Genomic DNA, 24320 nt, shown 5'->3' with positions numbered 1-24320 from the left:
GGCCAATGTGTTATGAGTACATGTAGGCCTCTATCAATAGCATGCAAACACAACAGCAAGTCTTTCAACTAGGTTGATGGAATTACTACAACAGTTCACCAAGTGCTGTGCCACATACCCCCATCAAGAACATAATGTCAACTTAAAAACGCCCAACGTGGGGCTCGAACCCACGACCCTGAGATTAAGAGTCTCATGCTCTACCGACTGAGCTAGCCGGGCTTGGTGCTGAACTGCTCATTCGACAGCTCTAATGCAGGCAAACTTGATTCCGTAGCTACATAAGGGGCGCCGATTTAGATCGGCATTCTGCTGAGGTTTTCCGTATAACTGGTCTTACGTGAAATATTAAATGCTGTCAGACCAAAAAAGAATCTTGTGCACATGGAAAGCACAATCAATTTTGCCACGGCACGTACAAAGAAAGACTTGACTCACTGTGAAATTTGCTCTAGAGATCAATCAAATAAGTCAGGAGTGGGATTCGAACCCACGCCTCCATCAGGAGACCAGAAACCTCTCCAGGAAGTAAGGGGTAAAGCCTTGAGTCTGGCGCCTTCGACCGCTCGGCCATCCTGACCTGTGTTGCTGTTCCCTTACAAGGTACAAAGTAACTGGGCCTGAACTTGAGGGCTTATTTAATGTACTTTGAGCTCTACAAGAAAACACTGCTGATATTTTTGGCCAAGATGCTAAGAGTACATAAAGGCCTCTATCCATAGCATTCAAACATGACAGCAAGTCTTTCAACTAGGTTGATGGAATTACTACAACAGTTCAGTTGTTGGGGGTATGTGCTGTGCCACATACCGCCAACAAGAACATAAAGCCAACTTAGAAACACCCAATGTGGGACTTGAACCCACGACCCTGAGATTAAAAGTCTCATGCTCTACCAACTGAGCTAGCTGGGCTCGATGACAAACTATTCATTCGCCAGCACCAATGCAGAGAAGGTTGAATCACTAGTTTGTCATATGCTACAACATAAAACTGACGATACTTTTGGCCAATGTGTTATGAGTACATGTAGGCCTCTATCAATAGCATGCAAACACAACAGCAAGTCTTTCAACTAGGTTGATGGAATTACTACAACAGTTCACCAAGTGCTGTGCCACATACCCCCATCAAGAACATAATGTCAACTTAAAAACACCCAACGTGGGGCTTGAACCCACGACCCTGAGATTAAGAGTCTCATGCTCTACCGACTGAGCTAGCCGGGCTTGGTGCTGAACTGCTCATTCGACAGCTCTAATGCAGGCAAACTTGATTCCGTAGCTACATAAGGGGCGCCGATTTAGATCGGCATTCTGCTGAGGTTTTCCGTATAACTGGTCTTACGTGAAATATTAAATGCTGTCAGACCAAAAAAGAATCTTGTGCACATGGAAAGCACAATCAATTTTGCCACGGCACGTACAAAGAAAGACTTGACTCACCGTGAAATTTGCTCTAGAGATCAATCAAATAAATATGTCAGGAGTGGGATTTGAACCCACGCCTCCATCAGGAGACCAGAAACCTCTCCAGGAAGTAAGGAGTAATGCCTTGAGTCTGGCGCCTTCGACCGCTCGGCCATCCTGACCTGTGTTGCTGTTCCCTTACAAGGTACAAAGTAACTGGGCCTGAACTTGAGGGCTTATTTAATGTACTTTGAGCTCTACAAGAAAACACTGCTGATATTTTTGGCCAAGATGCTACGAGTAACTATAGGCCTCTATCAATAGCATTCAAACATGACAGCAAGTCTTTCAACTAGGTTGATGGAATTACTACAACAGTTCAGTTGTTGCGGGTATGTGCTGTGCCACATACCCCAACAAGAACATAAAGCCAACTTAGAAACACCCAACGTGGGACTTGAACCCACGACCCTGAGATTAAAAGTCTCATGCTCTACCAACTGAGCTAGCTGGGCTCGATGACAACCTATTCATTCGCCAGCACCAATGCAGAGAAGGTTGAATCACTAGTTTGTCATATGCTACAACATAAAACTGACGATACTTTTGGCCAATGTGTTATGAGTACATGTAGGCCTCTATCAATAGCATGCAAACACAACAGCAAGTCTTTCAACTAGGTTGATGGAATTACTACAACAGTTCACCAAGTGCTGTGCCACATACCCCCATCAAGAACATAATGTCAATTTGAAAATGCCCAATGTGGGGCTCAAACCCACGACCCTGAGATTAAGAGTCTTATGCTCTACCGACTGAGCTAGCCAGGCTTGGTGCCAAGCTGCTCATTCGCCAGCACTAATGCAGGCAAACTTGATTCCGTAGCTACATAAGTGGCGCCGATGTAGATCGGCATTCTGCTGAGGTTTTCCGTATAACTGGTCTTACGTGAAATATTAAATACTGTCAGACCAAAAAAGAATCTTGTGCACATGGAAAGCACAATCAATTTTGCCACGGCACGTACACAGAAAGACTTGACTCACCGTGAAATTTGCTCTAGAGATCAATCAAATAAATATGTCAGGAGTGGGATTTGAACACACGCCTCCATCAGGAGACCAGAAACCTCTCCAGGAAGTAAGGGGTAAAGCCTTGAGTCTGGCGCCTTCGACCGCTCGGCCATCCTGACCTGTGTTGCTGTTCCCTTACAAGGTACAAAGTAACTGGGCCTGAACTTGAGGGCTTATTTAATGTACTTTGAGCTCTACAAGAAAACACTGCTGATATTTTTGGCCAAGATGCTAAGAGTACATAAAGGCCTCTATCAATAGCATTCAAACATGACAGCAAGTCTTTCAACTAGGTTGATGGAATTACTACAACAGTTCACCAAGTGCTGTGCCACATACCCCTAACAAGAACATAAAGCCAACTTAGAAATGCCCAACGTGGGGCTCGAACCCACGACCCTGAGATTAAAAGTCTCATGCTCTACCAACTGAGCTAGCTGGGCTCGATGACAAACTAATCATTCGCCAGCACCAATGCAGAGAAGGTTGAATCACTGGTTTGTCATGCTACAACATAAAACTGACGATACTTTTGGCCAATGTGTTATGAGTACATGTAGGCCTCTATCAATAGCATGCAAACACAACAGCAAGTCTTTCAACTAGGTTGATGGAATTACTACAACAGTTCACCAAGTGCTGTGCCACATACCCCCATCAAGAACATAATGTCAACTTAAAAACGCCCAACGTGGGGCTCGAACCCACGACCCTGAGATTAAGAGTCTCATGCTCTACCTACTGAGCTAGCCGGGCTTGGTGCTGAACTGCTCATTCGACAGCTCTAATGCAGGCAAACTTGATTCCGTAGCTACATAAGGGGCGCCGATTTAGATCGGCATTCTGCTGAGGTTTTCCGTATAACTGGTCTTACGTGAAATATTAAATGCTGTCAGACCAAAAAAGAATCTTGTGCACATGGAAAGCACAATCAATTTTGCCACGGCACGTACAAAGAAAGACTTGACTCACCGTGAAATTTGCTCTAGAGATCAATCAAATAAATATGTCAGGAGTGGGATTTGAACCCACGCCTCCATCAGGAGACCAGAAACCTCTCCAGGAAGTAAGGAGTAATGCCTTGAGTCTGGCGCCTTCGACCGCTCGGCCATCCTGACCTGTGTTGCTGTTCCCTTACAAGGTACAAAGTAACTGGGCCTGAACTTGAGGGCTTATTTAATGTACTTTGAGCTCTACAAGAAAACACTGCTGATATTTTTGGCCAAGATGCTAAGAGTACATAAAGGCCTCTATCCATAGCATTCAAACATGACAGCAAGTCTTTCAACTAGGTTGATGGAATTACTACAACAGTTCAGTTGTTGGGGGTATGTGCTGTGCCACATACCGCCAACAAGAACATAAAGCCAACTTAGAAACACCCAACGTGGGGCTTGAACCCACGACCCTGAGATTAAAAGTCTCATGCTCTACCAACTGAGCTAGCTGGGCTCGATGACAAACTAATCATTCGCCAGCACCAATGCAGAGAAGGTTGAATCACTAGTTTGTCATGCTACAACATAAAACTGACGATACTTTTGGCCAATGTGTTATGAGTACATGTAGGCCTCTATCAATAGCATGCAAACACAACAGCAAGTCTTTCAACTAGGTTGATGGAATTACTACAACAGTTCACCAAGTGCTGTGCCACATACCCCCATCAAGAACATAATGTCAACTTAAAAACGCCCAACGTGGGGCTCGAACCCACGACCCTGAGATTAAGAGTCTCATGCTCTACCGACTGAGCTAGCCGGGCTTGGTGCTGAACTGCTCATTCGACAGCTCTAATGCAGGCAAACTTGATTCCGTAGCTACATAAGGGGCGCCGATTTAGATCGGCATTCTGCTGAGGTTTTCCGTATAACTGGTCTTACGTGAAATATTAAATGCTGTCAGACCAAAAAAGAATCTTGTGCACATGGAAAGCACAATCAATTTTGCCACGGCACGTACAAAGAAAGACTTGACTCACCGTGAAATTTGCTCTAGAGATCAATCAAATAAATATGTCAGGAGTGGGATTTGAACCCACGCCTCCATCAGGAGACCAGAAACCTCTCCAGGAAGTAAGGAGTAATGCCTTGAGTCTGGCGCCTTCGACCGCTCGGCCATCCTGACCTGTGTTGCTGTTCCCTTACAAGGTACAAAGTAACTGGGCCTGAACTTGAGGGCTTATTTAATGTACTTTGAGCTCTACAAGAAAACACTGCTGATATTTTTGGCCAAGATGCTAAGAGTACATAAAGGCCTCTATCCATAGCATTCAAACATGACAGCAAGTCTTTCAACTAGGTTGATGGAATTACTACAACAGTTCAGTTGTTGGGGGTATGTGCTGTGCCACATACCGCCAACAAGAACATAAAGCCAACTTAGAAACACCCAACGTGGGACTTGAACCCACGACCCTGAGATTAAAAGTCTCATGCTCTACCAACTGAGCTAGCTGGGCTCGATGACAAACTATTCATTCGCCAGCACCAATGCAGAGAAGGTTGAATCACTAGTTTGTCATGCTACAACATAAAACTGACGATACTTTTGGCCAATGTGTTATGAGTACATGTAGGCCTCTATCAATAGCATGCAAACACAACAGCAAGTCTTTCAACTAGGTTGATGGAATTACTACAACAGTTCACCAAGTGCTGTGCCACATACCCCCATCAAGAACATAATGTCAACTTAAAAACGCCCAACGTAGGGCTTGAACCCACGACCCTGAGATTAAGAGTCTCATGCTCTACCGACTGAGCTAGCCGGGCTTGGTGCTGAACTGCTCATTCGACAGCTCTAATGCAGGCAAACTTGATTCCGTAGCTACATAAGGGGCGCAGATTTAGATCGGCATTCTGCTGAGGTTTTCCGTATAACTGGTCTTACGTGAAATATTAAATGCTGTCAGACCAAAAAAGAATCTTGTGCACATGGAAAGCACAATCAATTTTGCCACGGCACGTACAAAGAAAGACTTGACTCACCGTGAAATTTGCTCTAGAGATCAATCAAATAAATATGTCAGGAGTGGGATTTGAACCCACGCCTCCATCTGGAGACCAGGAAGTAAGGGGTAAAGCCTTGAATCTGGCGCCTTCGACCGCTCGGCCATCCTGACCTGTGTTGCTGTTCCCTTACAAGGTACAAAGTAACTGGGCCTGAACTTGAGGGCTTATTTAATGTACTTTGAGCTCTACAAGAAAACACTGCTGATATTTTTGGCCAAGATGCTAAGAGTACATAAAGGCCTCTATCCATAGCATTCAAACATGACAGCAAGTCTTTCAACTAGGTTGATGGAATTACTACAACAGTTCAGTTGTTGGGGGTATGTGCTGTGCCACATACCGCCAACAAGAACATAAAGCCAACTTAGAAACACCCAATGTGGGACTTGAACCCACGACCCTGAGATTAAAAGTCTCATGCTCTACCAACTGAGCTAGCTGGGCTCGATGACAAACTATTCATTCGCCAGCACCAATGCAGAGAAGGTTGAATCACTAGTTTGTCATATGCTACAACATAAAACTGACGATACTTTTGGCCAATGTGTTATGAGTACATGTAGGCCTCTATCAATAGCATGCAAACACAACAGCAAGTCTTTCAACTAGGTTGATGGAATTACTACAACAGTTCACCAAGTGCTGTGCCACATACCCCCATCAAGAACATAATGTCAACTTAAAAACGCCCAACATGGGGCTCGAACCCACGACCCTGAGATTAAGAGTCTCATGCTCTACCAACTGAGCTAGCCGGGCTTGGTGCTGAACTGCTAATTCGAACAGCTCTAATGCAGGCAAACTTGATTCCGTAGCTACATAAGGGGCGCCGATTTAGATCGGCATTCTGCTGAGGTTTTCCGTATAACTGGTCTTACGTGAAATATTAAATGCTGTCAGACCAAAAAAGAATCTTGTGCACATGGAAAGCACAATCAATTTTGCCACTGCACGTACACAGAAAGACTTGACTCACCGTGAAATTTGCTCTAGAGATCAATCAAATAAATATGTCAGGAGTGGGATTTGAACCCACGCCTCCATCAGGAGACCAGAAACCTCTCCAGGAAGTAAGGGGTAAAGCCTTGAGTCTGGCGCCTTCGACCGCTCGGCCATCCTGACCTGTGTTGCTGTTCCCTTACAAGGTACAAAGTAACTGGGCCTGAACTTGAGGGCTTATTTAATGTACTTTGAGCTCTACAAGAAAACACTGCTGATATTTTTGGCCAAGATGCTACGAGTAACTATAGGCCTCTATCAATAGCATTCAAACATGACAGCAAGTCTTTCAACTAGGTTGATGGAATTACTACAACAGTTCAGTTGTTGGGGGTATGTGCTGTGCCACATACCGCCAACAAGAACATAAAGCCAACTTAGAAACACCCAACGTGGGACTTGAACCCACGACCCTGAGATTAAAAGTCTCATGCTCTACCAACTGAGCTAGCTGGGCTCGATGACAAATTATTCATTCGCCAGCACCAATGCAGAGAAGGTTGAATCACTAGTTTGTCATATGCTACAACATAAAACTGACGATACTTTTGGCCAATGTGTTATGAGTACATGTAGGCCTCTATCAATAGCTTGCAAACACAACAGCAAGTCTTTCAACTAGGTTGATGGAATTACTACAACAGTTCACCAAGTGCTGTGCCACATACCCCCATCAAGAACATAATGTCAACTTAAAAACACCCAACGTGGGGCTTGAACCCACGACCCTGAGATTAAGAGTCTCATGCTCTACCGACTGAGTTAGCCGGGCTTGGTGCTGAACTGCTCATTCGACAGCTCTAATGCAGGCAAACTTGATTCCGTAGCTACATAAGGGGCGCCGATTTAGATCGGCATTCTGCTGAGGTTTTCCGTATAACTGGTCTTACGTGAAATATTAAATGCTGTCAGACCAAAAAAGAATCTTGTGCACATGGAAAGCACAATCAATTTTGCCACGGCACGTACAAAGAAAGACTTGACTCACCGTGAAATTTGCTCTAGAGATCAATCAAATAAATATGTCAGGAGTGGGATTCGAACCCACGCCTCCATCAGGAGACCAGAAACCTCTCCAGGAAGTAAGGAGTAATGCCTTGAGTCTGGCGCCTTCGACCGCTCGGCCATCCTGACCTGTGTTGCTGTTCCCTTACAAGGTACAAAGGAACTGGGCCTGAACTTGAGGGCTTATTTAATGTACTTTGAGCTCTACAAGAAAACACTGCTGATATTTTTTGCCAAGATTCTACGAGTAACTATAGGCCTCTATCAATAGCATTCAAACATGACAGCAAGTCTTTCAACTAGGTTGATGGAATTACTACAACAGTTCAGTTGTTGCGGGTATGTGCTGTGCCACATACCCCAACAAGAACATAAAGCCAACTTAGAAACACCCAACGTGGGACTTGAACCCACGACCCTGAGATTAAAAGTCTCATGCTCTACCAACTGAGCTAGCTGGGCTCGATGACAAACTAATCATTCGCCAGCACCAATGCAGAGAAGGTTGAATCACTAGTTTGTCATATGCTACAACATAAAACTGACGATACTTTTGGCCAATGTGTTATGAGTACATGTAGGCCTCTATCAATAGCATGCAAACACAACAGCAAGTCTTTCAACTAGGTTGATGGAATTACTACAACAGTTCACCAAGTGCTGTGCCACATACCCCCATCAAGAACATAATGTCAACTTAAAAACGCCCAACGTGGGGCTCGAACCCACGACCCTGAGATTAAGAGTCTCATGCTCTACCGACTGAGCTAGCTGGGCTTGGTGCTGAACTGCTCATTCGACAGCTCTAATGCAGGCAAACTTGATTCCGTAGCTACATAAGGGGCGCCGATTTAGATCGGCATTCTGCTGAGGTTTTCCGTATAACTGGTCTTACGTGAAATATTAAATGCTGTCAGACCAAAAAAGAATCTTGTGCACATGGAAAGCACAATCAATTTTGCCACGACACGTACAAAGAAAGACTTGACTCACCGTGAAATTTGCTCTAGAGATCAATCAAATAAATATGTCAGGAGTGGGATTCGAACCCACGCCTCCATCAGGAGACCAGAAACCTCTCCAGGAAGTAAGGGGTAATGCCTTGAGTCTGGCGCCTTCGACCGCTTGGCCATCCTGACCTGTGTTGCTGTTCCCTTACAAGGTACAAAGTAACTGGGCCTGAACTTGAGGGCTTATTTAATGTACTTTGAGCTCTACAAGAAAACACTGCTGATATTTTTGGCCAAGATGCTAAGAGTACATAAAGGCCTCTATCCATAGCATTCAAACATGACAGCACGTCTTTCAACTAGGTTGATGGAATTACTACAACAGTTCAGTTGTTGGGGGTATGTGCTGTGCCACATACCGCCAACAAGAACATAAAGACAACTTAGAAACACCCAATGTGGGACTTGAACCCACGACCCTGAGATTAAAAGTCTCATGCTCTACCAACTGAGCTAGCTGGGCTCGATGACAAACTATTCATTCGCCAGCACCAATGCAGAGAAGGTTGAATCACTAGTTTGTCATGCTACAACATAAAACTGACGATACTTTTGGCCAATGTGTTATGAGTACATGTAGGCCTCTATCAATAGCATGCAAACACAGCAAGTCTTTCAACTAGGTTGATGGAATTACTACAACAGTTCACCAAGTGCTGTGCCACATACCCCCATCAAGAACATAATGTCAACTTAAAAACGCCCAACGTAGGGCTGGAACCCACGACCCTGAGATTAAGAGTCTCATGCTCTACCTACTGAGCGAGCTGGGCTTGGTGCTGAACTGCTCATTCGACAGCTCTAATGCAGGCAAACTTGATTCCGTAGCTACATAAGGGGCGCCGATTTAGATCGGCATTCTGCTGAGGTTTTCCGTATAACTGGTCTTACGTGAAATATTAAATGCTGTCAGACCAAAAAAGAATCTTGTGCACATGGAAAGCACAATCAATTTTGCCACTGCACGTACACAGAAAGACTTGACTCACTGTGAAATTTGCTCTAGAGATCAATCAAATAAATATGTCAGGAGTGGGATTTGAACCCACACCTCCATCAGGAGACCAGAAACCTCTCCAGGAAGTAAGGGGTAAAGCCTTGAGTCTGGCGCCTTCGACTGCTCGGCCATCCTGACCTGTGTTGCTGTTCCCTTACAAGGTACAAAGTAACTGGGCCTGAACTTGAGGGCTTATTTAATGTACTTTGAGCTCTACAAGAAAACACTGCTGATATTTTTGGCCAAGATGCTACGAGTAACTATAGGCCTCGATCAATAGCATTCAAACATGACAGCAAGTCTTTCAACTAGGTTGATGGAATTACTACAACAGTTCAGTTGTTGCGGGTATGTGCTGTGCCACATACCCCAACAAGAACATAAAGCCAACTTAGAAACACCCAACGTGGGACTTGAACCCACGACCCTGAGATTAAAAGTCTCATGCTCTACCAACTGAGCTAGCTGGGCTCGATGACAACCTATTCATTCGCCAGCACCAATGCAGAGAAGGTTGAATCACTAGTTTGTCATTTGCTACAACATAAAACTGATGATACTTTTGGCCAATGTGTTATGAGTACATGTAGGCCTCTATCAATAGCATGCAAACACAACAGCAAGTCTTTCAACTAGGTTGATGGAATTACTACAACAGTTCACCAAGTGCTGTGCCACATACCCCAACAAGAACATAAAGCCAACTTAGAAACACCCAACGTGGGACTTGAACCCACGACCCTGAGATTAAAAGTCTCATGCTCTACCAACTGAGCTAGCTGGGCTCGATGACAAACTATTCATTCGCCAGCACCAATGCAGAGAAGGTTGAATCACTAGTTTGTCATATGCTACAACATAAAACTGACGATACTTTTGGCCAATGTGTTATGAGTACATGTAGGCCTCTATCAATTGCATGCAAACACAACAGCAAGTCTTTCAACTAGGTTGATGGAATTACTACAACAGTTCACCAAGTGCTGTGCCACATACCCCCATCAAGAACATAATGTCAACTTAAAAACGCCCAACGTGGGGCTTGAACCCACGATCCTGAGATTAAGAGTCTCATGCTCTACCGACTGAGCTAGCCGGGCTTGGTGCTGAACTGCTCATTCGACAGCTCTAATGCAGGCAAACTTGATTCCGTAGCTACATAAGGGGCGCCGATTTAGATCGGCATTCTGCTGAGGTTTTCCGTATAACTGGTCTTACGTGAAATATTAAATGCTGTCAGACCAAAAAAGAATCTTGTGCACATGGAAAGCACAATCAATTTTGCCACGGCACGTACAAAGAAAGACTTGACTCACCGTGAAATTTGCTCTAGAGATCAATCAAATAAATATGTCAGGAGTGGGATTCGAACCCACCCCTCCATCTGGAGACCAGGAAGTAAGGGGTAAAGCCTTGAGTCTGGCGCCTTCGAGCGCTCGGCCATCCTGACCTGTGTTGCTGTTCCCTTACAAGGTACAAAGTAACTGGGCCTGAACTTGAGGGCTTATTTAATGTACTTTGAGCTCTACAAGAAAACACTGCTGATATTTTTGGCCAAGATGCTACGAGTAACTATAGGCCTCTATCAATAGCATTCAAACATGACAGCAAGTCTTTCAACTAGGTTGATGGAATTACTACAACAGTTCACCAAGTGCTGTGCCACATACCCCTAATAAGAACATAAAGCCAACTTAGAAATGCCCAATGTGGGACTTGAACCCATGACCCTGAGATTAAAAGTCTCATGCTCTACCAACTGAGCTAGCTGGGCTCGATGACAAACTATTCATTCGCCAGCACCAATGCAGAGAAGGTTGAATCACTAGTTTGTCATATGCTACAACATAAAACTGACGATACTTTTGGCCAATGTGTTATGAGTACATCTAGGCCTCTATCAATAGCATGCAAACACAACAGCAAGTCTTTCAACTAGGTTGATGGAATTACTACAACAGTTCACCAAGTGCTGTGCCACATACCCCCATCAAGAACATAATGTCAACTTAAAAACGCCCAACGTGGGGCTCGAACCCACGACCCTGAGATTAAGAGTCTCATGCTCTACCGACTGAGCTAGCCGGGCTTGGTGCTGAACTGCTCATTCGACAGCTCTAATGCAGGCAAACTTGATTCCGTAGCTACATAAGTGGCGCCGATTTAGATCGGCATTCTGCTGAGGTTTTCCGTATAACTGGTCTTACGTGAAATATTAAATGCTGTCAGACCAAAAAAGAATCTTGTGCACATGGAAAGCACAATCAATTTTGCCACGGCACGTACAAAGAAAGACTTGACTCACCGTGAAATTTGCTCTAGAGATCAATCAAATAAATATGTCAGGAGTGGGATTCGAACCCACGCCTCCATCAGGAGACCAGAAACCTCTCCAGGAAGTAAGGGGTAAAGCCTTGAGTCTGGCGCCTTCTACCGCTCGGCCATCCTGACCTGTGTTGCTGTTCCCTTACAAGGTACAAAGTAACTGGGCCTGAACTTGAGGGCTTATTTAATGTACTTTGAGCTCTACAAGAAAACACTGCTGATATTTTTGGCCAAGATGCTAAGAGTACATAAAGGCCTCTATCCATAGCATTCAAACATGACAGCAAGTCTTTCAACTAGGTTGATGGAATTACTACAACAGTTCAGTTGTTGGGGGTATGTGCTGTGCCACATACCGCCAACAAGAACATAAAGCCAACTTAGAAACACCCAACATGGGACTTGAACCCACGACCCTGAGATTAAAAGTCTCATGCTCTACCAACTGAGCTAGCTGGGCTCGATGATAAACTATTCATTCGCCAGCACCAATGCAGAGAAGGTTGAATCACTAGTTTGTCATATGCTACAACATAAAACTGACGATACTTTTGGCCAATGTGTTATGAGTACATGTAGGCCTCTATCAATAGCATGCAAACACAACAGCAAGTCTTTCAACTAGGTTGATGGAATTACTACAACAGTTCACCAAGTGCTGTGCCACATACCCCCATCAAGAACATAATGTCAACTTAAAAACACCCAACGTGGGGCTCGAACCCACGACCCTGAGATTAAGAGTCTCATGCTCTACTGACTGAGCTAGCCGGGCTTGGTGCTGAACTGCTCATTCGACAGCTCTAATGCAGGCAAACTTGATTCCGTAGCTACATAAGTGGCGCCGATTTAGATCGGCATTCTGCTGAGGTTTTCCGTATAACTGGTCTTACGTGAAATATTAAATGCTGTCAGACCAAAAAAGAATCTTGTGCACATGGAAAGCACAATCAATTTTGCCACGGCACGTACAAAGAAAGACTTGACTCACTGTGAAATTTGCTCTAGAGATCAATCAAATAAATATGTCAGGAGTGGGATTTGAACCCACGCCTCCATCAGGAGACCAGAAACCTCTCCAGGAAGTAAGGGGTAAAGCCTTGAGTCTGGCGCCTTCGACTGCTCGGCCATCCTGACCTGTGTTGCTGTTCCCTTACAAGGTACAAAGTAACTGGGCCTGAACTTGAGGGCTTATTTAATGTACTTTGAGCTCTACAAGAAAACACTGCTGATATTTTTGGCCAAGATGCTACGAGTAACTATAGGCCTCTATCAATAGCATTCAAACATGACAGCAAGTCTTTCAACTAGGTTGATGGAATTACTACAACAGTTCACCAAGTGCTGTGCCACATACCCCCATCAAGAACATAATGTCAACTTAAAAACGCCCAACGTGGGGCTCGAACCCACGACCCTGAGATTAAGAGTCTCATGCTCTACCGACTGAGCTAGCCGGGCTTGGTGCTGAACTGCTCATTCGACAGCTCTAATGCAGGCAAACTTGATTCCGTAGCTACATAAGTGGCGCCGATTTAGATCGGCATTCTGCTGAGGTTTTCCGTATAACTGGTCTTACGTGAAATATTAAATGCTGTCAGACCAAAAAAGAATCTTGTGCACATGGAAAGCACAATCAATTTTGCCACGGCACGTACAAAGAAAGACTTGACTCACCGTGAAATTTGCTCTAGAGATCAATCAAATAAATATGTCAGGAGTGGGATTTGAACCCACGCCTCCATCAGGAGACCAGAAACCTCTCCAGGAAGTAAGGGGTAAAGCCTTGAGTCTGGCGCCTTCTACCGCTCGGCCATCCTGACCTGTGTTGCTGTTCCCTTACAAGGTACAAAGTAACTGGGCCTGAACTTGAGGGCTTATTTAATGTACTTTGAGCTCTACAAGAAAACACTGCTGATATTTTTGGCCAAGATGCTAAGAGTACATAAAGGCCTCTATCAATAGCATTCAAACATGACAGCAAGTCTTTCAACTAGGTTGATGGAATTACTACAACAGTTCAGTTGTTGCGGGTATGTGCTGTGCCACATACCCCAACAAGAACATAAAGCCAACTTAGAAACGCCCAACGTGGGACTTGAACCCACGACCCTGAGATTAAAAGCCTCATGCTCTACCAACTGAGCAAGCTGGGCTCAATGACAAACTATTCATTCGCCAGCACCAATGCAGAGATGGTTAAATCACTAGTTTGTCATATGGTACAACATAAAACTGATGATACTTTTGGCCAATGTGTTATGAGTACATGTAGGCCTCTATCAATAGCATGCAAACACAACAGCAAGTCTTTCAACGAGATTGATGGGATTACAACAGTTTATCAAGTGCTGTGCCACATACCTCCATCAATAACATAAAGTCAACTTAGAAACGCCCAATGTTAGATTTTCATGCTCTTCTTACTGAGTTCTCTCCTCCTAAGTTATTCTTTTGTACGGTGAAGCACACATTTTACCATGTACTGATCAAGCTATATTTAGGTTTTATTATTTTATAAAAATCCCTTTTCCCTTTGACATTAAATGCGTATTGTTAAAAATGTCCAAATTTTGTTGATCATGTTGATTTGTAACCAAAATAAAAATGATCAAACATCCAAGGGTTGAATACTGTTTTTAGATGATCTACAACTTGTTCACCAAAACTGTTCTTTTGTTGTTTTTATTATATTCTGCAACTTCCAAATAGGAAATACATCTTTTCTTTTGAATAGAACAAAAATTAATTCAGTGAACCATTGATTAACAGTTTTGTTCAATAAATGTATCATGTGAAAGGTTTATTGATGATGAGTCATGTTTTTTCTTTCCTCTCCTCATTTTAGAAAAACACAAGAGGAGAAAAGGTTCATTCAGATTTTTTAGCTGGGAACTTACAAGTTGTAAATACTCCAGGATCCCATTCTGGGAATTTTTTGATACCAACTTTCTGAGAAAAATCTTTGACCCCGATTACACTGGATGTCTGAACAAGATACGTTACTGTTTGGTTAAGAGACCATGACCCAAGCTGAGATCACAGGATACAAGTCCTCTATGGTTGGCTTGATGGAGCAGTTGATTTTAGAACAATTGACAATGTCGTCCTTGTTTGTGAGTTTGTGGTAATAAATAAGACAATGACTTCAGGCAACTCTACCCTGATAAACATCCTCTTCACTTTTAGACTGTTTTTAGTTCCTGGACTGGGTTACAGAGGGAATGAATTCAACATGCCGACTCTCTGAATTTAGGGGTACTCCAAACCTCTCCTACAAGTATTTCTGCATGGCCAAGTACTGAAAGGTGTGAATGCTAAGAAGAGGACTGGTCTTGATAACCTCCTACCCCTAGGAAGGTTTTCCTGTGCCTACCAACAGCTCTGAAATGATTAAAGCTGTAGCATGAGGCTTTTACAAAAACATGTTCTTTCAAAATTTATTACAATTTATTACCATCTTGGGACAGTATCGTCTGAGACTGATAATCTCTGAAAATAAAAACTTTCCTCCCAGTATTGTAGTGTGTAAAACTGCAGTGCTCCAAGTCAAAAACAACCAATCAGAACCGGGAGTAGGGTCTTAGTCTTCTCAATCAACCTCCTGTACACTGATCAAGGTGCTTATGCTGAAACATGAACTAAATGTTACTGGAAAACCGTTGGTATTAAAAAATGATATTCATGAATTCAACTCACTCACTCTTCTTCAACATCATACATCAAGAACTTAGCATGGAGAAAGGATTATTCTCCACAATACATACAACAGCAAACCACATACACACCCCACAAATACGGTCACAAAACCTACATGTGACATGACGGTGGTCTGTATTTTCCATAGCAGCAATTAGACAGCTAAGAAAAGAAGTCTGCAGACTTCTTCTCTTAGCTATGGTCGTCATTAAACATCAAGAAGCCAAAAGAACTGCTTCTTCATTTCAGTCATAAGCATGGAGAACAGCTAATATAGATAAAGATGAGGTAGAGAGGTTTTTAGCTTTTCTTATCCACATCTGCAGAAACTTCAAGTAAACTTTAATCTAGAAAACTCTAGTGAAAAAGCCCCAACAAATAGGATTTCCTTAGCATTCTAAGGACGTTCAACCTTTCCAATAACCTTCCGTTCAGTGGAAAACATTCTGACCTACTGTGTCACAGCTTTGTGTGGGACCTGTTGAGTGATTATCACAGCAGAATTTGATTGGCCTCTGGAAGACATCTGCAGGATTCACTGTTAGAGCAGAGACTGTAGGGTTATGATCCACTGTCCTCTGAAAGATGCTGCAGGTCCCTGAAAGGCTGCATCTTCAGACTGAGGAACCAAATTCAAGAGCCAAAAGCTCCTATTATAATAATACTTTGTGAATTGTGGAGTGAAATGTTACATCTTGCTGTGAATGCTCTTAGCTGAACTCTTGCACAATTATTATGCAAATCTTAGTTTTGAGGATTTATTTTAATCACCTATCTCCAGTGTTCCTGGGTAATTCCAAATATTAATAAGTCTCAAACATGAAAGTTTAAGAAAATGAGATTTCTTTATAGGAGGTTATTAATTTTGCTGTGCAGAATCATTATGCAACTAAATAAAAACCACATTTACCCATCTGACTTTTTTATTTTCATCTGGTTGAGTGAGAACTATAAACAACTGAAAACTTTCCAATACACATTTTCAACATTTAAAAAAGGGACATGTAAAAGAAGTAAAAGTTGAGAAGTAAAAGTGCAATGGAGAAACCTTTTTGGCTTTACATGAGTCACATGATCAACTGTGATCAACACACAGTTTTACGACTGGCAAAAACAATACAGAAGACAAAAAGAAGCAGCAGGATGATGGTTCGTTTTTGTGCACCTGGCTCCACCAGAGCTCTGACAGCATCACAGTTTATAAAAAGTTGTGTCATTCCAACATGTTGAATCCATAACTCTTCTGTAAAATCACAGACTGCAATTTCCCTAAGAAGCAGCATATGTAGAAACTCCCAGGTATGTGGGGCTTGTCGCGCCAACACCTGAATAAGATGCCAATGTCTCCTCTGATTGGCTGATAGATGATGAGGGTTATTGCCATGGCTGAATTATGATTTCATTTAACTGTTTACCTCTATCACTGCCATGATTTTTAATGACTCATCGTGAGTACAAACTTATTCACATAAAATTTTAATGCCATTTCTTATTTAACGGAAAAATCGCAACTGCGGAATTGTGTTTTTTCAACATTTGCAGAACAGCGACAAAGATTTGTGCACATTAATTATAATAATGCAGCTATTGACTCTTATTTTGTGCGTCTCCAACTGTTTCCTGTGTGGAGATTTTTATCAACCATATCTCTGAGGTAATCTCTCATGTCGTCTCAATTTCTGCACCGATCGGGATTGGATCAATATGTGTACGCACAGTTTCCTGTGGACTTCAGGTTTCAGTGAGAGTTCTGGGTAAGAAGGACCTCCCGTGGGCTCTGAACACTACCTAACGCTCTGTGAACTTTTTCACAGCCTTCAGGCAAATAAAACCACAGCATAGAAAGCAAAACACGACTCCACTGATATTTACTACAACACATTAATACTGAGCTCATGAAAATAAGCAATGAACATTTTTACTTGGCTTGTTGTGTAATTAGCTTAATGATGCGTTTCAGAGTTACGTCGTGCAACACTGAACCAGCTCTTCATAAAGCTGTTGCACTTTGTACATTTTAAAATAACTTTAAAATGCATTTTTAAAGAATTTAAAGTGATGTAAGAAAAATGGAGGTGCAATTCTGAACCCGAATGAGTCAGATCTTTGGTGAAATTACTTTTTTTTTTTAATTGTGACTGACTTGTTGTCTCACTTGAATTAATGTAAAAGGAATGCACTGCCATAAATAAGCTGTAAAAAGATCAGATTAATTAACTACTCAGTCTTAAAGGATTTTTACTGTTATTTAATGTTTCACAGTTACGATTATTATCTTTTTCTGCCCCTTATTTCAAAGAAGCACCATACTTGGAAAATCTATTTTTCTTATTCTCAAACAAGTTTCTAATCTCATTGTCTTGGAACAATTAAGTAACTAAGTATGTTTTTTACATAAACTGATATAAAAAAAAAACATACTTAGTTGTCAAGATGGCAAAGCATTTCCTGCTCAGAGTATGAATTTCTATGTTTGGTTTTAGATACTAGAAGTCATTATAAAACTACTTCCTGTCATCTTCTTCTTCATGGTTTACGTTAGTAGCAACATCCGGTTGTTGATCATCTGACCTGTGTGATGTGAAAAAAGTATTTCCATTGCAGTTTTGCAAAAGAAAACAATTTTGATATGGCCAAAAAATAAATAAATAAATAAATAAATAAATAAATAAATAAATAAGGAACATCTCATTGTAGCTCCAAAGGTATTCATCAATTTTTTTTCACATTTGCAAATTTATTTCTAAAATATCAAATTGGGCAATTTATATGGTCAATGGAAACACAGCTACCGTGACAAAGACCAGATCTATCAGCATCCGGTGGCAAGACTTTAAATTTTATGTTCAAATATGAACATAAAATTTAAAGTAAATTTGTCTACTCTGTAATAAAATAAGTCAGGTTTTCTGGAAGTAATTAGTTTAATCTAGCAATTAATCTCTTAAATTAGATGGCTCCTGGTTTGTTGGGAAAATAACTTTACAATTATTTACAACTTTACAACTTTGCAATGATGTATTTTCTATGTAGTTTTTATAGATAAGCACAAAAACAGCCTGAAAAGAGGAAAAATGAGGCAGTGTATTAATCTTGTTGCCTGCCTTCAGGACTGTAGGGAATTTCCTTCCTGATGTTCGACTGGCTCGTGTTTTTGTTTTCATTCAGCCACCCAGCATTCAGCATCCGTCATGCTGCTCCAACTTCAGCACACACACAAACACACATACACACACATTCTGCCTGCTGGTTAAGTGAGACTCAAAGCGGCACGAACCAGACAGGAAACAGTGCAGCTTCATTTCAAAGTTGGTCACTTTCTCTTTAAAGATCAATATCCTACCTTGTCATTTAGCATGAATGCAAAAATGTTTTCCATATTAAAGACAGCATCTGTTTTTTTTTTGTTTTGTTTTTTTTTAATAATGATTGTAATGTTTTCAAAGCTTTCTCTATATGTTGTATCTGAGGCGACAGCAGTAAGTTAACCCATTAAAGTCAGAGGTGCTGCAGTTTCACTTCTTACAATTCAAGATTAGGTCAGGAAACAGACCGCTGTTTAATACAAGTGTGAGCGTTTCCAAATAAGAAAGGAACAAATTTTATAACGCTGACATAAATGCCGATAAACAATTATAGGAAACATTGTAAAAATGTTTGGTTGTGCTATCAATTCCCTGCTCCCTTGGCCTTCGGTCCATCAAACATCGGGTAGAACTGGATCATGCAGATTAGGGAGAAGAGGGACTGAATTGTCTGCACACCTAAAAATCTTAAAATCCTTTCAAATTAATTCATTAGGACTGTTGCAGTTTTATCTTTGTGGAATTTGGCTGTGATTTCTCCCGTGATCAGGAGATGCAGCATCACTTGACGACTTGTGAGTCTCATCCTCCCACAGTTTTCTGTCTTTTCCCAAACAGCCAGCTGAATGAAGCCAGTATCTGAATCCAGTCTCTGAAGCACTGCATATTTAACCTTTGTCCACAAATGTGGACAAAGGTTAAATACTTATTTGGCAGCCATGAGAACATCATGCTGCCTCGCCTCAAACGTAGCTCTCTAACGTGTTGGTTGTGTTTGGATGACCGACATACTCCACATGATTTGACCGTCATCATAAACTGGGTTTGAGGAGCACATGACCATTAGAAAGAAGGAATGTATGAACAATGGATAGATGGTCACTGGTGTGTTTGAGTGGACTGAATTAAAATGTGTGAAATGACTTGGACTGAAATTATATATTTCTTATTCAGTAACACGTCCACTTGCTCGCAATGGGTTAGATTCCCTTCTGCCTTTAAATCTGATTCAATTCTGTGGCACAGCTGCACTAGTAGCTGCATTTTCCATTAAACATAAAATCCCACAACTTGAAATGACAAAAATGAAGTTGTTCAATAGTTTTAGTGCTGATTATGAAGTGGGTTTTCAGGTGTGGAAATAAAAGTATTTTGCAAAACAGTAACAGAAGCTGTTTTTTCACATCAAATGAGTCACATGGTCAACAGCTGAATGTTACTACTGGTGAAAACGACAAAGAAAACATCAGGAAATGTTAGGAGGATGTATTTTTGTTATTTTCAGACATTGTGCTGCTGGTTCTATTAGAGCTCTCACAACATCACACAGTTCATAAAAAAGTTGTGTGTAATTCCAACATGTTTAATTCATAACTCTTCTGTAAAAATGCAGACTACAATTTTCCCAAACCACGGCACATGTAGCCACTCCCAAGTAGGCGGGGCTTGTCGCTCCAACCTTATTTAAAATGCTGATGTCTCCTCTGATTGGCTGAATTATGAATATATCTCATGTAACTTTTTATGTCTGTCGCTGCCATGATTGTTACAGACTTATCCCGTGAACAAACTTATTCACATGTGATTTTAATTTAATTTCTTACATAATGGAAACGCCGCAATTACATAATTTGTTTTGTCAACAAATATTTCTGCACATTTGTAATGGAAACACAGCTACTGCTGGAAACATTTCTGGCATTTATGACAAGGATTTCCCTTTCCGGCACATCCCAGAAGTTGTGCTGGACTGAGATCTGGTGACTATGGAAGGTCACTGCAGTACAGTACACATTATAATGCTCAGTAAACCACTTTGAAATTATTTGACCTTTGTTGAAGGGTGCCTTTTTCCTGCTGGTTTACATCTTGAGAAATTGTTACACTGTGGTCATAAGGGGATGGACATGGTCAGCAGCAATACTCATGATGACTGCAGGACATTATGGGTGCTCAGGAGGTAATGAGAGGAACAAAGTGTTTCAATAATCAAACTGAACTCTTAATCCAAAGCATGCATCAACTTTTCAGTCTGTTTTTTTGGGGGGGTTGGTTGGGGGGGGCAGGGGAGGAGGAGGATTTTGTGGAAGTCGAGGCTTCAGCGTCCTGTTGGTATTCTGATACTTTGGTCCTAATGAATGCTGGCCGACTTCACCACATCTAGATACCTTACTTCATTTTTGTTGATCAATTATGATTGGTGGTACGGTATGGTGGTTTGCCTTGTATGTTAACAAGCAAATGAGAAGGTGTTCTTGATAGGAACACTGTGGTGATCTGTGTTTTCTGTGTATTCATTTCTAGGTTTTTTCTGAGTTTAGTTAGTTCTGTTCCCCTGTGAGTACTTGTGATGTCCTGTCCTCCCTGTTGATTGTTCCCAGGTGTTTCTTGTTCCCTGATTATCCTCCCTGTGTATTTAAACCCACCTGTTGTCTTTGTCTCTCTCGGATCCTTGTTGTGTCTTATCAGTCTGTTCTGCCAGCTTCTTGTGTTCCTGTGTCCCAGTAAATCATCATCACCTTTATCCTGGGGTCTGCCTGTGTCCTCCTTCATCCACACATCATGACAAACACCAATAGACATACTCACATTTGTCCAATATTTCATATGTATGAATATGTATTTAACACAGAAAAATGTCCACACTTTTTTCCATAGCAGCATGCAGGAGAAGTAGATTTAGGTTGTGTATCAGCGAGTGAATGGTTAAGGGAAAAAAAAAAAATAATATATATATATATATATATATATATATATATATATATAAAAATACATAAATAACTTTTATTTTGAAAGGCGGAACCGGAAGCCAGCGCGGCTCTGACACTTAAAAGCACAGAATGACGGTCTCGCGCCAGTCTCTGACTGATGCGCCGCCGTTGCTGCACAGCAGTTAACGGGTCAGAGTCAGAGTGAGTCCGCGGCTAGGAGGAGACCTTATCGCCTCATCCACGTAGTTTCCAATTCAGTTGAGCAGGGAAGACAGGCAGCTCCCGGGTGGACACTAAACTTAAAGTGGAATGACATTTGAGCGATGAACAGAGGGTGAGTTATAAAGGCAAAAATTATCTTAAGGACCGTTTAACTCTGTACTTTACACTAATTATTCCATCTTTTGATGAAAACAAGAAGATTGAAGTGCGTTTGTTATTGTAAAGCAATGGCTATGAAGGATTTTCCTTTTGTAATTCAGTCAAAAAGGATGAAAAATATGAATTTTCTCTATATTAAAATCATAATACTTTTTTGATGACGAAAATGTTTGGAGTCTGCATATATATATATATATATATATTTTTTTTTAAGATGACCTATAAAAGCTCTATTTGATTTAAACCGAACCCTTATGGGAACTTGAACTGTGTTAAAGTAGAAAACATTCATATGCAATCAGCCACACCGTAACAGGTGCCATCTTTGAGATTTACTGCCTGACATGTTGTGATGTTGACTTAAGGTCTTTGTCTATTTACTTCCTGCTATGTTATGCAGCTGACCACAATGACAACAAAAATATAAAAATATTGTATGGATACGTTTACTAAAGTTCCAACACAATTTGGCTTCAAAGTGTAAAACTCTTTCGCCAACACTCATTTATGGAAAAAGTGGAATTTAACAAATATAACTATGTATTGTGCATTGCTGGTCAGCTGACTGAAAAACGGTTTCTACATGTTTCTGCTGCTTCTAGGAGGAACGATTTAATTGTTCAGGATGAAACTAAGGAAGTCCAACAACATGAATTCGTTTTAGATTGTTTTAAGAATCCCCCTTGAACTATACTGCTCAAAACAATAAAGGGAACATTTCACTTTAATTTTGTGTGTGGCTCCAAATCCAGGCCTCCATTGGTTAATAAATTTGATTTCCATTGATGATTTTTGTGTGATTTTGTTGTCAGCATATTCAACTTTGTACAGAACAAAGTATTCAATGAGAATATTTCATTCATTCAGATCTAGGATGTTATTTGAGTGTTCCCTTTATTTTTTTGAGCAGTGTACTTCAAGCTTTAATTCTGACAGATCCGTATTCCACACACGCAGATGATCAAATTCGAAGCGCTTCTAATGATAGTAGTTATTTCCAATTATGCCTAATTTGGATACTAAATGCTTACTTGTATGTTGTTGTGTGTTACTGATCTCTACTTAATTCTTAATTGAGTCAATAGGGTCTGCAATTAATGAATCAAAATGAATCGTATTTTAATTAAAAACCATACATAGACAAAAAATATTTTTAATTCAAAAACTCCCATATATTGACAAAATAAAAATGTATAATTCAAAAAAACCTTTTTACTGCTAAATTACTGAACAGTCATGTGAGCTCAGGAAAAAAATATATATTTGTTTTTTTTTAATCTGCAAGTTAATTAAATTTTAATTGAAAACTATACATCGTCACAATAAATGCTTGCAATAAACCTTTTTTTGCTGGTAATTATTAAATAAATATGAGTTTATTGTGCTTTTGTATTCATTCACTTTTCAGGTGTTTCATAAAGCTCTGATCGTTCATCAAACTTATTTAGAAATGTGGACTGAAGACGCTGACATTAGCGTAACGTCTGTGATTTTGCAATATGCTTAACATTGAGAAGCTATTTTAGGTTTCAATAGCTTCGCTGACAGGCTAACTCCTTTTAGCACAATAGTCTTTTGTTAACTGGATAAGAGAAGGAATAACGGCAACAAAAATAAACAAAAAAGAAGGTGCACATTTAGATGGGTACATTCAGAACAGACATGACATGATCAAAAACAACCAAATTGTTTAACATATGTAGGTCAGCATTTCTTTAATCTTGCTAGTTATTTTTGATTTGCATTATTTTCATATTCTCTAATGTTCCTTGATTAATCAGATATTTGATTAGAATTGGAAAAGAGAGGGAGAGAAAGAGAATGAATACATAGACAATTAAATAAATAAAAATAATTACCAGAACATGGAATAAATAACACATTCATGGACGTACCAAAAAAGCGATTAATTTCACAAAAAAAAAAAAAAAATTGTGACGCATTAAAATCTATGTAATTAATTAAACTATAGCCAAGAGCATGCAGTGACAGGTTAAAGCTATAACGCTAAAACAAGCTATAAGTGGGATGTCTGTAAAGGCTACCAGAGCAGAAAGACTAACTACTAATAAATCAAACAATGTTAGTTTATGTTCGGAGCAGTAAGTTTTAATACGTGCTGGGGGTCAACTTGCACATGTTGTCCTTGTCATGCTGCACAACTCCACAAAGGTCACTGTTAGAAACTTGGAAGAGACGGCGTCTGGTCCTCACAGAGCAGAAAATGCATTACTTGCCCCATAAATGGAATCTCTCTCAGAGCAGACAGAGACTCTTTTCAAAAAGCGAGTTTTAGAAGAACAGAGTCTGCTGCCTAAACCTTTCACATGAGATCCATAAGATGAAATAACCCTTCCAGACTCTTAGATTGCACTGATCACATTGAAGCGTT

At 41.0% G+C, this 24320-nt stretch overlaps 1 protein-coding gene and 41 non-coding genes across 42 annotated transcripts in view; 1 reads left to right on the top strand and 41 right to left on the bottom strand.

The window, feature by feature from the left end:
- Positions 1-149: 149 nt before the first annotated feature.
- Positions 150-222, bottom strand: trnak-cuu (transfer RNA lysine (anticodon CUU)). Its single transcript has one exon. It is a non-coding gene; the product is annotated as a tRNA-Lys (tRNA).
- A 247-nt stretch (positions 223-469) lies between these two features.
- On the bottom strand, positions 470-580 carry trnal-caa (transfer RNA leucine (anticodon CAA)). Its single transcript has 2 exons — positions 543-580; positions 470-515 (listed from the first exon to the last, which is right to left on the bottom strand). It is a non-coding gene; the product is annotated as a tRNA-Leu (tRNA).
- A 261-nt stretch (positions 581-841) lies between these two features.
- On the bottom strand, positions 842-914 carry trnak-uuu (transfer RNA lysine (anticodon UUU)). The gene has a single exon. It is a non-coding gene; the product is annotated as a tRNA-Lys (tRNA).
- A 242-nt stretch (positions 915-1156) lies between these two features.
- trnak-cuu (transfer RNA lysine (anticodon CUU)) lies at positions 1157-1229 on the bottom strand. The gene has a single exon. It is a non-coding gene; the product is annotated as a tRNA-Lys (tRNA).
- A 251-nt stretch (positions 1230-1480) lies between these two features.
- On the bottom strand, positions 1481-1591 carry trnal-caa (transfer RNA leucine (anticodon CAA)). The gene is made up of 2 exons: positions 1554-1591; positions 1481-1526 (listed from the first exon to the last, which is right to left on the bottom strand). It is a non-coding gene; the product is annotated as a tRNA-Leu (tRNA).
- Positions 1592-1851: 260 nt separating this feature from the next.
- Positions 1852-1924, bottom strand: trnak-uuu (transfer RNA lysine (anticodon UUU)). Its single transcript has one exon. It is a non-coding gene; the product is annotated as a tRNA-Lys (tRNA).
- A 242-nt stretch (positions 1925-2166) lies between these two features.
- trnak-cuu (transfer RNA lysine (anticodon CUU)) lies at positions 2167-2239 on the bottom strand. The gene has a single exon. It is a non-coding gene; the product is annotated as a tRNA-Lys (tRNA).
- A 251-nt stretch (positions 2240-2490) lies between these two features.
- Positions 2491-2601, bottom strand: trnal-caa (transfer RNA leucine (anticodon CAA)). The gene is made up of 2 exons: positions 2564-2601; positions 2491-2536 (listed from the first exon to the last, which is right to left on the bottom strand). It is a non-coding gene; the product is annotated as a tRNA-Leu (tRNA).
- A 251-nt stretch (positions 2602-2852) lies between these two features.
- trnak-uuu (transfer RNA lysine (anticodon UUU)) lies at positions 2853-2925 on the bottom strand. Its single transcript has one exon. It is a non-coding gene; the product is annotated as a tRNA-Lys (tRNA).
- Positions 2926-3165: 240 nt separating this feature from the next.
- trnak-cuu (transfer RNA lysine (anticodon CUU)) lies at positions 3166-3238 on the bottom strand. Its single transcript has one exon. It is a non-coding gene; the product is annotated as a tRNA-Lys (tRNA).
- Positions 3239-3489: 251 nt separating this feature from the next.
- On the bottom strand, positions 3490-3600 carry trnal-caa (transfer RNA leucine (anticodon CAA)). Its single transcript has 2 exons — positions 3563-3600; positions 3490-3535 (listed from the first exon to the last, which is right to left on the bottom strand). It is a non-coding gene; the product is annotated as a tRNA-Leu (tRNA).
- Positions 3601-3861: 261 nt separating this feature from the next.
- trnak-uuu (transfer RNA lysine (anticodon UUU)) lies at positions 3862-3934 on the bottom strand. Its single transcript has one exon. It is a non-coding gene; the product is annotated as a tRNA-Lys (tRNA).
- A 240-nt stretch (positions 3935-4174) lies between these two features.
- Positions 4175-4247, bottom strand: trnak-cuu (transfer RNA lysine (anticodon CUU)). Its single transcript has one exon. It is a non-coding gene; the product is annotated as a tRNA-Lys (tRNA).
- A 251-nt stretch (positions 4248-4498) lies between these two features.
- On the bottom strand, positions 4499-4609 carry trnal-caa (transfer RNA leucine (anticodon CAA)). Its single transcript has 2 exons — positions 4572-4609; positions 4499-4544 (listed from the first exon to the last, which is right to left on the bottom strand). It is a non-coding gene; the product is annotated as a tRNA-Leu (tRNA).
- Positions 4610-4870: 261 nt separating this feature from the next.
- On the bottom strand, positions 4871-4943 carry trnak-uuu (transfer RNA lysine (anticodon UUU)). The gene has a single exon. It is a non-coding gene; the product is annotated as a tRNA-Lys (tRNA).
- Positions 4944-5183: 240 nt separating this feature from the next.
- On the bottom strand, positions 5184-5256 carry trnak-cuu (transfer RNA lysine (anticodon CUU)). The gene has a single exon. It is a non-coding gene; the product is annotated as a tRNA-Lys (tRNA).
- Positions 5257-5507: 251 nt separating this feature from the next.
- Positions 5508-5606, bottom strand: trnal-caa (transfer RNA leucine (anticodon CAA)). The gene is given in 2 exon segments: positions 5508-5553; positions 5569-5606. It is a non-coding gene; the product is annotated as a tRNA-Leu (tRNA).
- Positions 5607-5867: 261 nt separating this feature from the next.
- On the bottom strand, positions 5868-5940 carry trnak-uuu (transfer RNA lysine (anticodon UUU)). Its single transcript has one exon. It is a non-coding gene; the product is annotated as a tRNA-Lys (tRNA).
- A 242-nt stretch (positions 5941-6182) lies between these two features.
- Positions 6183-6255, bottom strand: trnak-cuu (transfer RNA lysine (anticodon CUU)). Its single transcript has one exon. It is a non-coding gene; the product is annotated as a tRNA-Lys (tRNA).
- Positions 6256-6507: 252 nt separating this feature from the next.
- On the bottom strand, positions 6508-6618 carry trnal-caa (transfer RNA leucine (anticodon CAA)). Its single transcript has 2 exons — positions 6581-6618; positions 6508-6553 (listed from the first exon to the last, which is right to left on the bottom strand). It is a non-coding gene; the product is annotated as a tRNA-Leu (tRNA).
- A 261-nt stretch (positions 6619-6879) lies between these two features.
- On the bottom strand, positions 6880-6952 carry trnak-uuu (transfer RNA lysine (anticodon UUU)). Its single transcript has one exon. It is a non-coding gene; the product is annotated as a tRNA-Lys (tRNA).
- A 242-nt stretch (positions 6953-7194) lies between these two features.
- trnak-cuu (transfer RNA lysine (anticodon CUU)) lies at positions 7195-7267 on the bottom strand. Its single transcript has one exon. It is a non-coding gene; the product is annotated as a tRNA-Lys (tRNA).
- Positions 7268-7518: 251 nt separating this feature from the next.
- trnal-caa (transfer RNA leucine (anticodon CAA)) lies at positions 7519-7629 on the bottom strand. The gene is made up of 2 exons: positions 7592-7629; positions 7519-7564 (listed from the first exon to the last, which is right to left on the bottom strand). It is a non-coding gene; the product is annotated as a tRNA-Leu (tRNA).
- A 260-nt stretch (positions 7630-7889) lies between these two features.
- trnak-uuu (transfer RNA lysine (anticodon UUU)) lies at positions 7890-7962 on the bottom strand. Its single transcript has one exon. It is a non-coding gene; the product is annotated as a tRNA-Lys (tRNA).
- A 242-nt stretch (positions 7963-8204) lies between these two features.
- On the bottom strand, positions 8205-8277 carry trnak-cuu (transfer RNA lysine (anticodon CUU)). Its single transcript has one exon. It is a non-coding gene; the product is annotated as a tRNA-Lys (tRNA).
- Positions 8278-8528: 251 nt separating this feature from the next.
- trnal-caa (transfer RNA leucine (anticodon CAA)) lies at positions 8529-8639 on the bottom strand. The gene is made up of 2 exons: positions 8602-8639; positions 8529-8574 (listed from the first exon to the last, which is right to left on the bottom strand). It is a non-coding gene; the product is annotated as a tRNA-Leu (tRNA).
- A 261-nt stretch (positions 8640-8900) lies between these two features.
- On the bottom strand, positions 8901-8973 carry trnak-uuu (transfer RNA lysine (anticodon UUU)). Its single transcript has one exon. It is a non-coding gene; the product is annotated as a tRNA-Lys (tRNA).
- Positions 8974-9210: 237 nt separating this feature from the next.
- trnak-cuu (transfer RNA lysine (anticodon CUU)) lies at positions 9211-9283 on the bottom strand. The gene has a single exon. It is a non-coding gene; the product is annotated as a tRNA-Lys (tRNA).
- A 251-nt stretch (positions 9284-9534) lies between these two features.
- Positions 9535-9645, bottom strand: trnal-caa (transfer RNA leucine (anticodon CAA)). The gene is made up of 2 exons: positions 9608-9645; positions 9535-9580 (listed from the first exon to the last, which is right to left on the bottom strand). It is a non-coding gene; the product is annotated as a tRNA-Leu (tRNA).
- Positions 9646-9905: 260 nt separating this feature from the next.
- On the bottom strand, positions 9906-9978 carry trnak-uuu (transfer RNA lysine (anticodon UUU)). Its single transcript has one exon. It is a non-coding gene; the product is annotated as a tRNA-Lys (tRNA).
- A 241-nt stretch (positions 9979-10219) lies between these two features.
- On the bottom strand, positions 10220-10292 carry trnak-uuu (transfer RNA lysine (anticodon UUU)). Its single transcript has one exon. It is a non-coding gene; the product is annotated as a tRNA-Lys (tRNA).
- A 242-nt stretch (positions 10293-10534) lies between these two features.
- On the bottom strand, positions 10535-10607 carry trnak-cuu (transfer RNA lysine (anticodon CUU)). Its single transcript has one exon. It is a non-coding gene; the product is annotated as a tRNA-Lys (tRNA).
- A 601-nt stretch (positions 10608-11208) lies between these two features.
- On the bottom strand, positions 11209-11281 carry trnak-uuu (transfer RNA lysine (anticodon UUU)). The gene has a single exon. It is a non-coding gene; the product is annotated as a tRNA-Lys (tRNA).
- Positions 11282-11523: 242 nt separating this feature from the next.
- On the bottom strand, positions 11524-11596 carry trnak-cuu (transfer RNA lysine (anticodon CUU)). Its single transcript has one exon. It is a non-coding gene; the product is annotated as a tRNA-Lys (tRNA).
- Positions 11597-11847: 251 nt separating this feature from the next.
- On the bottom strand, positions 11848-11958 carry trnal-caa (transfer RNA leucine (anticodon CAA)). Its single transcript has 2 exons — positions 11921-11958; positions 11848-11893 (listed from the first exon to the last, which is right to left on the bottom strand). It is a non-coding gene; the product is annotated as a tRNA-Leu (tRNA).
- Positions 11959-12219: 261 nt separating this feature from the next.
- trnak-uuu (transfer RNA lysine (anticodon UUU)) lies at positions 12220-12292 on the bottom strand. Its single transcript has one exon. It is a non-coding gene; the product is annotated as a tRNA-Lys (tRNA).
- Positions 12293-12534: 242 nt separating this feature from the next.
- trnak-cuu (transfer RNA lysine (anticodon CUU)) lies at positions 12535-12607 on the bottom strand. Its single transcript has one exon. It is a non-coding gene; the product is annotated as a tRNA-Lys (tRNA).
- Positions 12608-12858: 251 nt separating this feature from the next.
- Positions 12859-12969, bottom strand: trnal-caa (transfer RNA leucine (anticodon CAA)). The gene is made up of 2 exons: positions 12932-12969; positions 12859-12904 (listed from the first exon to the last, which is right to left on the bottom strand). It is a non-coding gene; the product is annotated as a tRNA-Leu (tRNA).
- Positions 12970-13220: 251 nt separating this feature from the next.
- On the bottom strand, positions 13221-13293 carry trnak-cuu (transfer RNA lysine (anticodon CUU)). The gene has a single exon. It is a non-coding gene; the product is annotated as a tRNA-Lys (tRNA).
- Positions 13294-13544: 251 nt separating this feature from the next.
- On the bottom strand, positions 13545-13655 carry trnal-caa (transfer RNA leucine (anticodon CAA)). Its single transcript has 2 exons — positions 13618-13655; positions 13545-13590 (listed from the first exon to the last, which is right to left on the bottom strand). It is a non-coding gene; the product is annotated as a tRNA-Leu (tRNA).
- Positions 13656-13915: 260 nt separating this feature from the next.
- Positions 13916-13988, bottom strand: trnak-uuu (transfer RNA lysine (anticodon UUU)). Its single transcript has one exon. It is a non-coding gene; the product is annotated as a tRNA-Lys (tRNA).
- Positions 13989-21616: 7628 nt separating this feature from the next.
- Positions 21617-24320, top strand: part of opn5 (opsin 5) — a 43100-nt gene continuing 40396 nt past the window's right edge. The window contains exon 1 of the mRNA XM_088001984.1: positions 21617-21881. The gene's annotated coding sequence lies outside the window, so the exon portion shown is untranslated. The remainder of the gene's footprint in view (positions 21882-24320) is intronic.

This window comes from Poecilia mexicana, unplaced genomic scaffold (assembly GCF_051168715.1).
Source record: "Poecilia mexicana isolate PSO_F unplaced genomic scaffold, ASM5116871v1 scaffold_21, whole genome shotgun sequence".
NCBI lineage: Eukaryota > Metazoa > Chordata > Actinopteri > Cyprinodontiformes > Poeciliidae > Poecilia > Poecilia mexicana.
Note: the sequence above shows the minus strand (reverse complement) of the source record. Positions and strands in the feature narration are given on the sequence as shown.